The 16,153-nt window shown below is 43.7% G+C and overlaps 1 protein-coding gene across 2 annotated transcripts in view; it reads right to left on the bottom strand.

Moving 5' to 3' along the window:
- Window positions 1–16,153, bottom strand: part of LOC126354548 (nardilysin-like) — a 342,605-nt gene that overhangs the window by 70,993 nt on the left and 255,459 nt on the right. The window lies entirely within an intron of this gene.

The following is a 16,153-nucleotide window of genomic DNA, read 5'->3' as shown; positions in this document are numbered from 1 at the left end:
TCATCATAGCTGTGTGAACTACCCAAGTCAAGTACTCTCCACATCACAAATTCCAATTCACATCTCCCCTTATATTGTCACTATTACCAGGGCTCTCCGACACTGGAATAGCACCCTAGCATTGGACGTAATGGGGAAGTGCTCTACTACATGTGATCATATAGATCTTAAATTAAATCTTCCCTAAGACATTTAAGTCTTTAATTTATCTACGATAACAATGAAAGCTGAAGAAATGACTTAAAATTTGTGCTGTGGCTGGGACTTGAACTCGGGTCTTCTTGCTTACTAGGCAGATATGCTGACGATTACCATGACCCGAGATGATAACATACAGACTGAAACCATGGAGGGAGGTTTAATACGTAAATGTATAGAAGAAGAAAATATATATGTATGATATGTGGTAATAATAATTTCATGTGACTCAATGGCCTCAACTTCATATCTGTACTGGACAACACTGGCATGAACCACAAAGATGAGCATGCAGCACAAAATGTACCAAATGCAGAATGGAAAATAAGAATAGGTCACATAATTGTGACAATGGTTTCTCAGGGTGAGCAGAGACTATCACACCACAGGGGATGGAGAAGATCAAACAAATGCTCTCAATTGCCCAGCAACATTACATGCTGGTAGTGAAGTATTGCCATGTCTACAGGAGCGTGGCTTGGGTATCAGTGTGGTTGCATGGGTGAGTGTGTGTACTATTGCTGGAAAAAGAGCAGCACTTGAAAGCTAGTGTGAATGCTGCTTTCTGTTAAGTGTTACTGTGCTCCGAGCATCGACCTGCTCAAGCTGAGTGGTTGCCTTTCCCTTATTTTACATACTGCTGCAGCCAGGGTATCCATTACCATTATAATTAAGAAGAGGAAGGGACGGAGGGGGAGAGCGGGAGACGGAGAGGGGGAGGGAGGGAGGGGGAGAGCGGGAGACGAAGAGGGGGAGGGAGGGAGGGGGAGAGCGGAAGACGAAGAGGGGTGGGAGGGAGGGGGAAGCGGGAGGGGGAGGGAGGGAGGGGGGAGAGGGAGGGAGGGGGAGAGGGGGGGAGGGGGAGAGCGGGAGACGGAGAGGGGGAGGGAGGGAGGGAGGGGGAGAGCGGGAGACGGAGAGGGGGAGGGAGGGAGGGGGAGAGCGGGAGACGGAGAGGGGTAGGGAGGGAGAGGGTGAGAGGGAGAAGGAGAGGAGAGAGGAAGTGGGTGAGAGAGAGAGAGAGAGAGAGAGAGAGAGAGAGAGAGAGAGAGAGAGTCACAGATGTGACATACAGGTTGGGATAGCAATGATTAACAGAAATGAGTTTTTCCATGCACTGGGATCTTTTCATGGAATTTCAATCTCCAAATTTCACCTCCGGAAGTGAGTTGATGCTGACCTCAGTAGGAAAAAATGATCACTGTAATAAAATAAGAGAAATCAGAGCTCGCATAGAGTGATTTAAGTGGTTGTTTTCTGTGCACTATTCAAGAGTGGAACAGTAGAAACATAACAATATTATGAATAGGATAGTTGCTATTCACTACATAGCAGAGATGCTGAGTTACAAATAGGCACAACAACAAAAAAGACTGTCAGAAAATGAGCTTTCAGCCATCAAGGCCTTCACAGGAGATAGAAAACACACACACACACACACACACACACACACACACACACACACACACACACACTTACGCATACACAACTCTTACACACACACACTCACACGCACGCACAAACTCACACACACGCCACTACCGTCCCTGGCTGCTGAGGCCACAATGCGAGCAACAGTGCAAGATGGGACACACAATCGAGTTCCGGGGGCACGGGGGAGGCTGGGGCAAAAAGGGGGAAGGGATAGCAGGACAGGGGTGGGGGATGGTAAAGTCTGCTTGTGGGAGCATACAGGTACGAGGTGGAGTGAGAGTAGGGCAACTAGGTGTAGTCAGGAGGTTAGACAGAGGATGGGAGAAGGTTAGCAGAAAAGAAGAGAGGTTAAAAGACTATGAATGCATTGGTGGAACAAGGGAATGTGAAGTGCTGGAATGGGAACAGGGAAAGGGCTAGAGGGTAAGGACAAAGACTATTGTAGGTTGAAGCTAGGAGGATTATGGGAAAGTAGAATACAGAGGGTGTATCATAATTAATGATGTAAATGCATACAGTTGAAAGAACACAATACTAGAAGCAAAAAAGTTGCAGTAAACATAGGGTCGAAAATGCGTACCTTAACAGCTAAGAGCAATTTTCATCTTCGATACTGTGAAGCAAATCTCTTCTACTACAAGCTCTTTGCTTTCCATATTTTGGGAAGTGATAAAATGGATCAAAACAAGAAAGAAATGTCCAGTAAACATGTGCTCTAAAATGCATACCTTAAAAATTATGAGCACTTGTTCATTAGAAGAGTTGTGTTCCAAAGTACCCTTGCCCTCCGTCTAACCTCCCGACTGCACGTAGTTGTCCTACTCTCTCCCCACCTCATCCCCGTAAGCTCCCCCACCCCTACCTGCCAACCCTCCCCCTCCTAACCCCAGATTCCTCCCTACTCCCACTATCCAGTTGTTTGTCCCATCTTGCACTGTGGCTCGCATTGTGACCTCAGTAGCCAGAGATTGTAGTGATGTGTGGGTGAGCTGTGTTTGCACAGTGTGTGTGAGTTGTGTAGGCACAAGTGTGCGTGTGTATGTTCTATCTCGAATGAAGGCTTGTTGGCTGGAAGTTCATTTTCTGACAGTCTTTCTTTTCACTATGCCTCTCTGCGACTCTTCGCTATCCTGGTGAGTAGCAACTATCCTCTTCATAATGTTGTTGCATACCATCCTGGATTTTCCACAGTAGAGAAATAGTGTGAAATTGGTTTGATGAATCCTCTGCTGGGTACTTGAGTGTGAATTACAAAATAGTCTTGAAGAGGTAGATGTAGATGACTGCTGGGGGGCCTTGTGCAAGATGTGAGAGGGCCCTGCCTGTGGCTACTAAGGATGCAGGGATTAGGTATATGCAAGCTGTGGCTCATGTTGGCGCCAATGACACCCATCACTTGGACTTTGATGCAATTCTCAATTCATACAGGTGGCTGGCGTAAGTGATGAAGACTGCTTGTCTCACTAGTGGGATGAAAGCAGAGCTTACAACTTGCAGCATCATACCCAAAACTGATCACGGTCCTGTTGTTTGGAGTCAAGGTCTCAAGCAGAGACTCCATCGATTCTGTGATGGTCTAGGGTGCAGATTTCTGGACCTGTGCTATCAGGTGGATAACTGTAGCATTCCCCTCGATAGAACAGGCACTCATTACACTGAGGAAGCAGCTACTCGGGTAAGAGAATACTGGTGAAGTGCAGATGGGGCTTTCAATGGCCAGGCAATAGATGAGGTCCTCTGACAAATGCTCACCAGTCGATAAACACAGAGTGTAATCAGATTGTGTACAAGGTAAAGACACTACAAATGAGTCCTGCGTACAATCAATAACAATATTCTGTGGCAAACCCATTTTCTAACATTATGTAGAAGATACTTTTATAAATCAGCCTTCGATTATTTTACTTTACAAAGAAAGTAACATAAAAGAGTAATTTTCTTGTAATACTATGTGTTTTGTTTACTTGTACACATACCACCTGGCATGTCCTTGCGTTTCATCAGTGGTGGGCATACCACCGCCTGAAAACTGCTGACCTGGAGGTGACTTGAACTTTATTAGAATATTTAGAATATTTTGAACAGACAGACACCACTGAGTGACAATCAGAGCGATAGCAATCAAAGAACAACAGCAACAACACAACATGATTAACGGGTGTTACGACACAGGACAACTGTGAGCAAGAGAAAATAATGCAAATATTGTGTACAGAGGGTCCAGTGGTCAAGGCAATAGCAGAGCAGGACAAAGGCAGAGAAATGGTAACAATGATACAGAATGCCAAGGTACAATATTTAACAATAATACTGCTACTTCAATAAGATATGATAATGGAAATTCATTAACAGACACTCTATTAAGCAACATGTTTGACCAAAACTCATTGGAGTAGTTAGGCATACAGCAGTAAGATTCTGGCAGCAATATTTGTATAGTAGACTACGGGTTTTTATAACAAAGCTACTTTTACTTATGTTTCCAAGGCTGTCACTGACAAGAGTTAAAATCACAGGGATAACAGGAATCACAAGTAAACCAATTCATGAAGAATTATTGACTATATTTGGAGTGAGTGGATATACATTTCAGAACCCAATGCTTGTGGTCATAGGGTTAAATATAATACATAAATATAAATGTAATGGAATAGACTGGTTTACAGAATACAAGGCCACATTACGTTTTCAAATGAGCACTATATGATTCCCATACAGACAAGACGGAAACACAGTCACATTATAGTTTGATCCAGTGACTACTTAAGAGGTGACTCTTGCATTAGTAGTAGAAGCTACTGTAGTCAATGATGATGACAGAAAATTACATGATTAAAACCTACTGACAAATCAAGAGAGCACAGTTAACAACATAAGCAGATCAGTAAACTCAACACAAACAAGAAAGAGCAGATGGCTTCTTTATCAAGCAGTCACACATACGTTTTTTCAATGAGACACTGTGTTTGTACCCTAAAGATTAAGCCACACAATCCATTCTACATAACACCATATCCAGTACCTGTTTCTATCAAAATGTTAGTTCAAAAGGAAACTGACAAGACGACCACTGAATCTTCTGATAGTTATTACAATAACCTCTTACTTGTAGTAAAAAAAAACCCAATGGAACAGTGAATCTAGTATTAGATGCAAGAGGTGTTAATAAAATAATTAAACATGAAAGGCACAGACCACCTACAATAGCTGAAATGTTAACCAAATTTACAGGGACAAGATACATCAGCGCAACAGATTCTACTGCTGGATATTGGCAAATATGGCTTCATAAAGACTATAGAAAGTAAACAGCTTTTCTATTTGAAGGACAACCATATGAGTTTTGGGCATTACCTTTTGGAATGAACAGTTCAATGGCAGTGCTCATAAGAGCATAAGGCAACACCACTAATCATGGCTTATGAGATAAGATTTTAATTTATGTTGGTGACTTTGTTGTTATACTTACCACATTGAATAAACACTTACAAACACTATATGATATTTTCAGCAGACTAACATCGCAAAGAATTATGATTAAACTATAAAAAATCACAATTTGGCAGGAATGAGGTGACATTTTGGGACATATAGTGAGTATGACAGGAAACAAACTGGATCCACATAGACTAGATGCTATTAAACTTTGTCCTGAACCTTCAAAGAGAAGACAACTAGAATCATATTTGGGAATGGTAAGATTTTACACAAAATTTGTTCCATATGCAGTACTGAATGCACCATACTTATTGAAATTATTAAAAGCAAACATATCTTGGAATTGGGATGAACAATGTACCAAGGAGTATACCAATATAAAGAAAATTTTTAGCAAATTCATCAACATTATTTCACCCAGACTTCACACTACTATTCCACCAATCAGCAGACGCATCCGACTACAGCTTGAGATGCTGCATATTTCAGGAAAATGTTTTGCAACAGACAGTAGAGCATATGCCAATGCCTTGATAAGAAATAAGGAGTTGGCTCCGTCAGATGTGTAGAGGGGGAATTAACAGGACTAGTGTGAAAGGCACCAATAGCCAGATGCACCCCACAATGACGGACAGGGTCACGAAGTTTAAAAGTGGAAGGTGCTGATGAGCTGAGAAAAGCTACAACCAATAGTGTAGTAAATAATATCTGAGACCACTATTTTATAAATAGTTGGTAAACCAAAGAGCTTCTCAATGGACAATGGCAGCCAATTTACATCTAACAACTTCAAAGAGTTTTTCGCATGGGAGAATGTAAACCATATTTTGATTTCACACTACCATCCACAAAGTAATCCATCAGGATGGACTATACATGAACTGGGATCTTTATTCCATTCTTACTGTGCAACTAAACACTCAAAGTGGACAGAATTAGTAAGTGAATTGGAACTAGTGTTCAATGAAATACTACACCTGGGTCACTAAGGTGTCACAGGTAGAGGTCATAGTACAACAAGTAGACGGGGAACTCTTCTTGAAATGGGTTAAGTGGCCAGAAGAAAACTATGCCCTCCAATCATCTTCAACGAAGAATATTACAGAAGAGATGGCTAGAGAAGCAGAAAAATGGAAAAAGAGATGAGAGAAAGGCACGCCTATATCGTACGGATTGGGAGATGTAGTATTGGTTAAAAGTCAAAGGAGAAGTGACAAGCATGGAAAGGCAATGAGAAAGTTTTACCCATTGCATGACGGGTCATTCATAACAACCAGGATACCACAGTAATATTAACAAAACCAACAACCAGCAAAGGAAAGGGTGTGTATAATACCCAAGATTTACGAGACTCATAAGAAATTAAACTGACTGACTGATTGAGAGGGGGTCATGGGGCCAAACGGAGAGGTCATCAGTCCTGTAATTCCGAAGTGAGTTACAGAAGAAAGAGTGTCTGCTGAAAGTGGACAGAACCAGTCTGGGGAGTCGAATTATAAAATAATGAACATAAAAACCCACACAGCAAAGGCATAGAAGGTGAGACCAAATCTAAAACCTGGGAGGGGGGGGGGGGGGGGGCAGTCATGGGGTCACAGACCAAGAAGGCTTAAAGAAGTCCCAACCACAACCAACCTGCCCCTGCTCCAAGACTAAATGAGAACCTTACATCTGGAAATAAAAACCACTTTCACGAAGGAAACCAAGGACCAGTTCAACCACCTGTGGATTGTCTGTTTAAATTAGATTTAAGGAATCAGGAAGACTATACTTAACATGAAGGCCAAAAGAAGGGGTCATTCCAACAATATGTGAGATATTGTCAGTCTGGCTCCACAACCACATTGTGGAGGTGGGTCATTACAAGGAGGAAACCATGGGTGAGCCATTTGCTACCAATGCATAAATGGCATAAAACAGTGGACTCTTTCTGAGAGAGGCAGAAAGAAGAGCACCAAACTGCAGTAGACACCTTGATTGTGCAGAGTTTATTACTATGAGGAGTAGTGCTCCAGATGGCATTCCACTGTTAGGTGCAGCAGGAATCACAGAAGGAAATGAGGGTAAGTATCTGCTTCTCTAGCCAAACGGTCAGCCAATTCATTCCCTCGGATGCCCACATGTCTTAGGACCCACAGAAAGACGACTGAACAAGCATCACATTCAAGGGCAAAAAGAAGGTCATGGAGAGCAGAGGCCAAAGGGTGATGAGAGAAACATCGGTCAATAGACTGCAGGCTGCTGATGGAGTCTGAACAAATTTAAACACTGTGGAGAGAGGCCTGAGAAACAAAAAGGAGGGGCCTGTGAATGGCTTGAAGTTCTGCTGTGAACACACTACATGATCTCGGCAATACATGGTGCTTGTAGCCAGTAGGAAACTTGAAAGCATATCCCACCTTATCAATAGTCTTAGAACCATCAGTGTAAAAAGATGGTGAACCCTGGAACTCTGCAAGGATGGCACAGACAAGGCGTCAGAAACCATAGGAGCGACAGAGACCTTAGGAGCCTGAAATAGATCAGTCCTAATCCGTGGTCTAGGCACCATCCAGGATGGGGGGGGGGGGGATGGGAGGAAAGACACAGGATGCAGTACAGTGAGTGGAGATGGAGATCACGACAGGGGGAAAGTGAGATGCATACCAATCGGCAATCCCACCTGTGGGCGGGTGTTAGGACGGAGATATCCCTCATTGGTGAAGAGCACAGTGTACACAGGATGGTCAGGGAACTGACGAATGGTGATTGTGTAAGAAACAAGGAGTTGGCTCTGTCGGATGTGTAGATGGGGAATAAACAGGACTAGTACGAAAGGCACCAGAAGCCAGACACACCCCACAATAATGGACAGGATCATGGAGTTTCAGAGTGGAAGGAGCTGCTGAGCCAAAAACTTGACTACCATAATCTAATCTGGACAAGACCAGAGCATGGTAAACATGGAGAAGAGTGTAATGGTCTGCATCCCAAGATGTGTGGTACAGGAGGCAGAGCATTAAGCTTCTGCATGCATGTAGTCTTTAGGTGGGGAATGTGGAGTAGCCATGTCATCTTGTTATCAAAAATAAGACCCAAGAACCGGAAAAGCCAGCAACATAAAAATTCATGGATAAAAATCAGAAGGGGACCACGGAAGCCCCAGTCATGTAGGGTAACTAAAATGTGGTGGTGCCAAGCCATGTCATTTGCCTTACGTAGGCCAGAGAAGACCACGCCAAGATGCCGGCAGTGAGTAAACGCCTGTCGGAGGACTGATTCCAAACAGAGTGAGTGGTTGGTTGAAGATCACCCTGCCTGGAAGCCACACTGATATGGGGAGGAAAGGCCCTGAGATTCAAGTACCCAACATAATATCCTTTCGAGCAGTTTACAAATACATTCATAAGGCTAACTGGGCAGTAGCTGTCGAGAGACATTGGGTTTTACCAGGGCTTAAGGACAGGGATAACTATACTGTCTCACCTTTTTGATGGAAAAGCACCCATGAGCCAAATGTGGCTGAAGACCCTGAGGAGCTGTTGCCTCTGGGGAATGTTCAAGTGTTGGATCATCTGGTTGTGGATGGAATCTGGCCCTGGGACTGTCTCTCCTAAAGAGCTAAGAACCTGCACCAATTCCCATTCAGTGAAGAGTGCTTTATAGGGCTCAACGTGATTTGGGATGAAACAGAGGGGGTCTGTTCAACTCTGCATTTCTGACGGAGAAAGGTAGTAGGGTAGGAAGAGGATGACAATGCCGTCACAAAGTGTGTCACAAGGTGTTCTGCGAGGACCAAAGGATCAGTGCACAGAGCATTGTGGAGGTTCAGTTAACTGTCGCTGGGGGCTCAGAAGGCTACGGCATTTTGAGCAAAACCAGCGATGAAGAGGCATATATCCCTACGGAGGAAACACAGCGCTCCCAGCATTCCTTTTTACTCCACATAATAAAGTAACGAGCCATAGCACAGAGACCCTTAAAAGTTAGGAGGTTGGTCTGTGAAGGGTGTCGCTTAAATAGCTAAAGTGCCCGTCGGCGTTCCTGTACAGTGACTGCGACACCATTGGTCCACCACATTACTGGCCGACAATGAGGGGGGACTTCTGGATAGGGGGACAGCAGTGCCAGCAGCATGAAGAATAGTGGCAGAGATGCCTTGCATGACTACATCAATGGAATTCGAAAGGGAGGTGTCGAAGATCACAGGAGGCCAATTGGCCCTGCGGAATGCTCAACGTGGGGGCCTATCTGACTGGTGGCAGCAGGGGGACAATAGAATTACTGGAAAGTGGTCACTGTCACAAAGGTCATCATGGGATGACCAATGTAGGGAAGCCATGAGGGCAGGGGAGGAGATCATGAGATCAATAGCAGAGAAGGTGCTATGAGCGGCACTGAAATGGCTAAGGAAACCATCACTGAGGAGACACAAATTGAGGTGCGTGATAAGTAGGTCAATTAGGATACCACTACCCGTTGATGTGACTCTCCCCCAGTGGATGGCGGTCACAGAAGTCCTCCAGGAGGAGAAACGGGGACGGGAGTTGCTGGATTAAGGTAGACAGTGCAACTTAAGGAAGTGGCCTCCCTGGAGGTAGGTAGACATTGCAAATGGTGATTGCCGAAGTCGTTTGCACTCGAACCACTATCGCTTCCAATGTGGTACATAGGGGTATCCAGTCACTACTGACATCAGAGTGAACCAAAGTGCAAACCCAACCAGATGCTGCCCCAAGGCCAGCGCGGTTCCAACAGAATGCCAGATAACCACAAAAAGGTGGAGAGTGGTCATTCTTGAAGAATGAGACAGAATGCAGAATAAGAGGAGACAAGATGTTGCATTTCTGATGGTTAATGATAGTATCCGTTGCAATTCCACTGGATGATCTTGTGGCATGAGTCAAAGGTAGACATGAAACAGCCAAGAAGGAGGTCAGGTCACTTGGTAGACATGAAACAGCCAAGAAGGAGGTCAGGTCACTTGGTGAGTACTTGCCACCGACAAGGATGGGGTGACACCCATAAATAAGATGTCAGACTCAGATTGCAGGCCGGGAGATGACACATCTGGGGGCACTGGGGATGCCTTGTCTTGGGATTTATGTCTCTTCTTCTTTTCTTTCTGAGTGTAGGAGGGCAGCGCACAGGGGTAGTGCGGGCTTCTGCAAGTTCTGGAACTGAAAGAGAGCGAGTGATCTTCGGGCACACAGATGGTGCCCCTCATGGCCAAGTGGTGGTGACAGTCTTCTGGTCAGGGAAAGGGTTCCCAGAAGGAAGCCCGATCACCAGCAGATGCCAAAGAAGGGAGGCACTTCTTTGGCCAGGGAGGGGGAGTGGCTCCCTGACAGGAGGTTGTGGGAACTGCAGGAGAAGTGGAGGAAAGAGTGGGACGGGGCTGAGGTAATGATGAGGGAGGAGGAGGAGGAAGAAAGGAAGTAACAGAAGCAAAAGTTGAATATAGTGACACTGGATGGAGTCTCTCACGCTTCTAGCAAGCCTCAGCATAAGTCAGGCGATCCAGAGACTCATATTATTGGATCTTCTTTTCTCTCTTGTAAACTGGGCAATCCGGTGAGCAAGAGGAGTGGTGGTCAGGACAACTGACACACACAAGCAGCAGAACACAGGGGTTTCGTCATAGAGTGGGTGGCTACAGTCACTACACGAAGGGCCTACCACACAGTGGGAAGACATATGCCCAAAACGCAAGCATCGAAAGCACTGCATATGTACAGCTTTACGTCACATCTGTAGCACATAACCTTGACGTTCTCTAGGAGGGTATCCCCCTTGAAAGCCAGAATAAAGGTGCCAGTATCAGTGCAGTTGTCTTGGCGACCTTTCTGCACACATAGAGTAAAATGAACGCCACACCGCTCCAGATTAGTCTGGAGTTCCTCATCAGTTTGCAGGATGAGGTCCCTATGAAAAATTACTCCCTAGACTGTGTTCAGAGGTTGCTGAGGAGTGACAGACACCAGAGCATTGCCAAGATGATCACAGGCACAAAGAGCTGCAGATCTGGTGACAGAAGAAGCTTTGACTAAAGAAGCTTTGACTAACAGGGAGCCAGACTGCATCTTACTAAGAGACTCCACTTCACCACACTTGCCACCGATATTTTCCAGGAAAAACAATGGCTTAGTGGTGGTGAATGTGTCCCCATCTGTCCTAGTACAGTCGAGGTAAAGGGGAAATGGTTACATCCCAAGACAGCAAGCCTGGCCCTCCTCCCATGGTGTACCCAGGGAAGGTAAGGTTGCCAGGTCATATTCGAAGGAAATGTCATTTGAGAATGGCCAGATTTTTGCAGCCTGATACACTTCATGTGCCAAGCATCCGCCGAGACAATAACATCCATGTAATGGACTGGCCTGCGCAGAGTCCTGACCTGAATCCTATGGAACACCTTTGGGATGTTTTGGAATGCCAACTTCGTGCCAGGCATCACCGACCGGCATCAATACCTCTCATCAGTGAAGCATCCTCTGAAGAATGGGCTGCCATTCCCCAACACAGCTAGCTCTTTATTCGCACATAGTAATGGCCGCAATCAACAGGGGATCTCAGGTTGATTCCGTATTTCTGGATTTCCAGAAAGCTTTTGACACTGTTCCTCACAAGCGACTTCTAATCAAGCTGCGGGCCTATGGGGTATCATCTCAGTTGTGCAACGGGATTCGTGATTTCCTGTCAGGAAGGTCGCAGTTCGTAGTAAATGACGGCAAATCATCGAGTAAAACTGAAGTGATATCAGGTGTTCCCCAGGGAAGCATCCTGGGACCTCTGCTGTTCCTGATGTAGATAAATGACCTGGTTGACAATATGAGCATTTCTCTTAGGTCATTCGCAGATGATGCTGTAATTTACTGTCTAGTAAGATCATCCAAAAACCAGTATCAGTTGCAAAGCAATTTAGAAAAGATTACTGTATGGTGTGGCAGGTGGCAGTTGACGCTAAATAACGAAAAGTGTGAGATAATCCACATGAGTTCCAAAAAAAATCCATTGGAACTCGATTACTTGATAAATAGTACAATTCTCAAGGCTGTCAATTCAACTAAGTACCTGGGTGTTACAATTACGAACAACTTCAGTTGGAAAGACCACATAGATTATATCGTGGGGAAGGCGAGCCAAAGGTTGCGTTTCATTGGCAGGACACTTAGAAGATGCAACAAGTCCACTAAAGAGACAGCTTACACTACACTCGTTCGCCCTCTGAATTTTGCTGCACGGTGTGGGATCCTTACCAGGTGGGATTGACGGAGGACATCGAAAGGGTGCAAAAAAGGGCACCATGTTTTGTATTATCACATAATAGGGGGGAGAGTGAGGCAGATATGATACGCGAGTTGGAATGGAAGTCATTAAAACAAAGACGTTTTTCGTCGCGGCGAGATCTATTTACGAAATTTCAGTCACCAACTTTCTTTTCCGGATGCGAAAATATTTTGTTGAGCCCAACCTACATAGGTAGGAATGATCATCAAAATAAAATAAGGGAAATCAGAGCTCGAACAGAAAGGTTTATGTGTTCATTTTTCCTGCGCACTGTTCGGGAGTGGAATGGTAGAGAGATAGTATGATTGTGGTTCGATGAACCCTCTGCCAAGCACTTTAATGTGAATTGCAGAGTAGTCATGTAGATGTAGATGTAGATGTAGAAACCTTGCAGCACCTGACTGAACACATGCCTCTGAGAGTGGAAACTGTCCATCAAGCCTAAGGGTGGGCCAACACCATACTGAATCCTCGAATTACTGATGGAGGTCATCATAATCTTGTAAGTCATTTTCAGCCAGGTGTCCGGATACTTGTGATCACATAATGTATTTGCATTTCCTCCAAACCTGTGTTTTGTCAGAGTTCTCAAACAAATGATATTTTGAGTTAAATGTGACACACAATGCTCCATTCAGTCATGCATCGAGAGCTTATTGGTTGCCTATTGGTTTTCACTGTGAGAAGCAGACTGCTTAGTTTATAATTAACCTGTTATTACATTTTATGGTTGGCCACAGGCTGACAACTTATGGTCAAATAACTGACCACAGAGAGGGCCCACGTTGGGCTGAACAGTAAATAACAAAGTATGACTGTCTTGTAAAAGACCCACATCCTTGACAGTGCTGTATAATTTGCTGAATAACTGATATATCTTTCTGTGATATGACTATGAGTGTGATGATGTATCGAATTCTCAGCAAATGAATCTATTTTTGTTATCATTTACTCAAACGGTGTTTTTGTCCTCAGTTTTCACCTTTCATTATTTTTTTAGCTTCCCCTTCTTATCCATATATTTCCTTCCCAACTTTTACATGGGCGTTATTATTATTATTATTATTATTATTATTATTATTATTGCTACTACTAATTTGTACATTTTTCTTCCTAGAAATAGATATGTAGCACACAAATATTTTTCTCTATGTTTCTACTCATAACTTGCTTTTAAGACTGTTGAGCATCACACAACAAACAGCAAATAAAATAATTCCAGCAACCACAAGAAATGAAAGCAAAGAAAATTAAAGCCCCTGATGAATGATCACACATGAAAGGAAACTATGTGAACCTGAAACAAAATGCAAACATGAAGTGCTGTAAAGATGACGGTGAAGGTATGGGAACTATAAGTTTCTGCTGCTGCAGGTCTCATGAGATTGGTGTAGTAACACGATTCACGTTTCCGTCGCACTTCACCTAGTGTAGACCGGGAACTGTCTGCTAGACCTACCCGATGTGAACTGACAGGGAATGGCCCGTGCTGCCTGAGTTGTTGTTGTTGTTCCGCCGGCAGAGGGCGTGACCAAATTCTCGCGTGCCCTCTGGTGGACGGGACTTTACTTGCGGCAATTACTGTCTGTGACGCGCCATGCCGATGTGCGCCTCCTGCAATCGTTCTGGTGGCTACTGCAAATTGGTTTCCTCAATTCTACTATTTTTTGGAGTGTTTCCAACTCTGACACTTCATTGTGAATGTTTTGGAAGTTTATCACTAGGATTTTGATAGTGTCATCAGTGGGAGACATTTTTCACATTAATACTTCAGGGACTTCAACAGCTATCATTATCTTGACTGGGTGGAGAGCCACCTAATCAAAAGATCCTTTGTATTAGCCTCACATGCAGTCAGATAGCTGGAAAGAAGCCTCTAATATGCTGTGCATCCATGAGACATTTAAGGATACCTACAGCTCGCACTCAAATGGTGCAAGTCTAGGAAGTCACAGCCAAGTTTGCGACAGCACCTTTTAAGTCTCTAGTCTCAGTGTTCCACTCAGACCCAAGAGGCTGTGATCAGTTCTCAGTCACTGCTTCAGACTGTGAACCTTGTTGAAATTCCATGAGCAACACTGTTTTCTAAACTTTTTTTTCCAGTCACTACAATCATTCTATTATGATCTCACAGCCCAGGTAACAGGCATAATTTGTCCCAAGGTGCGCCATGGTCTGTCGTTGGTTGCACCTTATTCTTTCAATATCACCGAGAATATCCTTCTCAACACATTGAATGAGGCTTCCAAGCATAAAAAGTTGAGTGCAAAAGGCCATTCTTCTCACCTTTTGCTGTCATTTCCCTAAAGAGTACCTTTATTTGCTGCACATTAAACCACTAACATAGCATTATAGAAAATATGATTTGAAAGTCTTGGCACTAGTATTCTTAGTACCATAAAACTTACTTAGTACAAATACAACTGGTAGTGTTTCTTTATGATTGCTAAGAAAATAAGTAAATAAAATGTGGGTTGAAATTTGAGAGCAACACAACAAATATGTGTTCATCAGGACAATCTTGCTATTGTGACAACTAATGGAACATTAATATTGCCCTGGTCAGAGATCAGGACAATATTTATAGTGATTTTCTAATGATGTGCAATGCCTAGAATTCATAAAAAAATAATTCATGAACTTAGTTACACAGAATGTATTTACATATCACTGTGTGTGTCAGAGAGAGAGAGAGAGAGAGAGAGAGAGAGAGAGAGAGAGAGAGAGAGAGAGAGGAGGAGGAGGAGGAGACAAGGAAGAAGAACATAATATTGAAGCTCATGTAAAATAAGAATGCAATGGCAGAAGAACTTAGTAAACTGGAAGACATGATAGAGACTGTTTTTGCATAGTTTGTTGCTTTCTTCTTTGTTACTTTATTGTGAGAGAACAAGAAGTAAGCTTCACCATTACAAAAAAAGGTTAACACATTTGATGGACTGTTATGTGTATACACTTTTGATTACACTATTTGATGTCACATAATACTCCAGCAAGAACATTATCAATGTTCGTACACCTTAGATACTCTGAAACTGTGCACACAAAAATTTCTTTCTTATGGAAATACGGCATATCTATTCAAAATAAACCCTTTTCCAAATGTATCACTGTTAATATAATGCCCTAAAACAAAGTCAATAAGATTGTTATATGGTCCTATCGCAACAATATACACTACTGGTCATTAAAATTGCTACACCAAGAAGAAATGCAGATGATAAACGGGTATTCAATGGACAAATATATTATACTAGGACTGACATGTGATTACATTTTCACGAAATTTGGATGCACAGATCCTGAGAAATCAGTACCCAGAACAACCACCTCTGGCCGTAATAACGGCATTGACACGCCTGGGCATTGAGTCAAACAGAGTCTAGATGGCATGTACAGGTACAGCTGCCCAGGCAGCTTCAACACAATACCACAGTTCATCAAGAGTAGTGACTGGCATATTGTGACGAGCCAGTTGCTCGGTCACCATTGACCAGACGTTTTCAATTGGTGAGAGATCTGGAGAATGTGCTGGCCAAGGCAGCAGGCAAATATTTTCTGTATCCAGAAAGGCCCATACGGGACCTGCAACATGTGGTTGTGCATTATCCTGCTGAAATGTAGAGTTTAGCAGGGATCGAATGAAGGGTAGAGCCACGGGTCATAACACATCTGAAATGTAACGTCCACTGTTCAAACTGCCGTCAATGCGAACAAGAGGTGACTGAGACGTGTAACCAATGGCACCCCATAACATCACACCTGGTGATGCGCCAGTATGGCGATGACGAATACACGCTTCCAATGTGCAATCACC

This window comes from Schistocerca gregaria, chromosome 1 (genome assembly GCF_023897955.1).
Source record: "Schistocerca gregaria isolate iqSchGreg1 chromosome 1, iqSchGreg1.2, whole genome shotgun sequence".
Classification (NCBI taxonomy): domain Eukaryota; kingdom Metazoa; phylum Arthropoda; class Insecta; order Orthoptera; family Acrididae; genus Schistocerca; species Schistocerca gregaria.
Note: the sequence above shows the minus strand (reverse complement) of the source record. Positions and strands in the feature narration are given on the sequence as shown.